General features: G+C 36.6%; 1 protein-coding gene across 1 annotated transcript in view; it reads left to right on the top strand.

The window, feature by feature from the left end:
- Window positions 1-224: 224 nt before the first annotated feature.
- Window positions 225-886, top strand: part of LOC110335905 (olfactory receptor 10C1-like) — a 4,042-nt gene continuing 3,380 nt past the window's right edge. Inside the window, exon 1 of the mRNA XM_021218339.1 lies at window positions 225-285. The gene's annotated coding sequence lies outside the window, so the exon portion shown is untranslated. The remainder of the gene's footprint in view (window positions 286-886) is intronic.

Below are 886 nucleotides of genomic sequence, written 5' to 3' on the forward strand. Positions count from 1 at the left end.
TCATCTCGAATGTGTGTGTGTGTGTGTGTGTGTGTGTGTTTGTGTATGTGTGTGTTAAGTTGAATTATTTCCTCAAAGGACTTAGTGTTCTCTCCGGGATACACAGACCTCCTGACCTCATATGTGATTCTTTACTGCAAGGAAGGTTTTTTTTTTTTTTTTTTTTTTTTGCACAGGCTTAAAGATGATAATGAGAATGTGCTAAGGAGAGGGCACAGAGAAAGCCTGAAGTTTGCTAATCAGAAGCAAAAGTAATAAGTCTCTAATCTTGTGCTGGGATAGAAGGTATGTTATATGGCTAAGTTGTCATTACTGGACTTAGAGAAAGTGAATTAAAGTGCAAAAACGAACAACTGACACTCAAAACACTTTTGAGTTCTTGCTGTTATTTTATTTAACATCTCCATCTTAGGGAATGTAACAGTCAACTCAGAATCACGGCTTCTTTCTCTCTCAGAAAATAGCTTAACAAATCAACACAATGCAATGCTGAGACTGGAGACCCTCTTTACATAGTGCACTTTAATCTAGTTAAGTAATGTAACAATTTCTATTGTTTGAAGCTAAAGTGTTACTCAGCTCGTGACACATGGTCCTTTGAGAGTGAGTGATTGTTGGGGGTGAGTCTACTAATAATCTTTTCCTAAAAATCTACATAAATCATGTGTACTATTATAACATTTTAGAAATAGTGACTACATTGTTGTGATAATGAACATTTACTGAGATTTTCTAAACAGGCACTGATGGGTTTCAGCAACAAAATTAACAGTGTATCATGCTTTCCATCTGCTCACAGAAGATAAAAACATTTAGGTGAGAGAGAGAGAGAGAGAGAGAGAGAGAGAGAGAGAGAGAGAGAGAGAGAGAGAGAGAGAGAGAGAAA

The sequence above is a fragment of the Mus pahari genome, chromosome 18 (genome assembly GCF_900095145.1).
Source record: "Mus pahari chromosome 18, PAHARI_EIJ_v1.1, whole genome shotgun sequence".
Classification (NCBI taxonomy): Eukaryota; Metazoa; Chordata; class Mammalia; order Rodentia; family Muridae; genus Mus; species Mus pahari.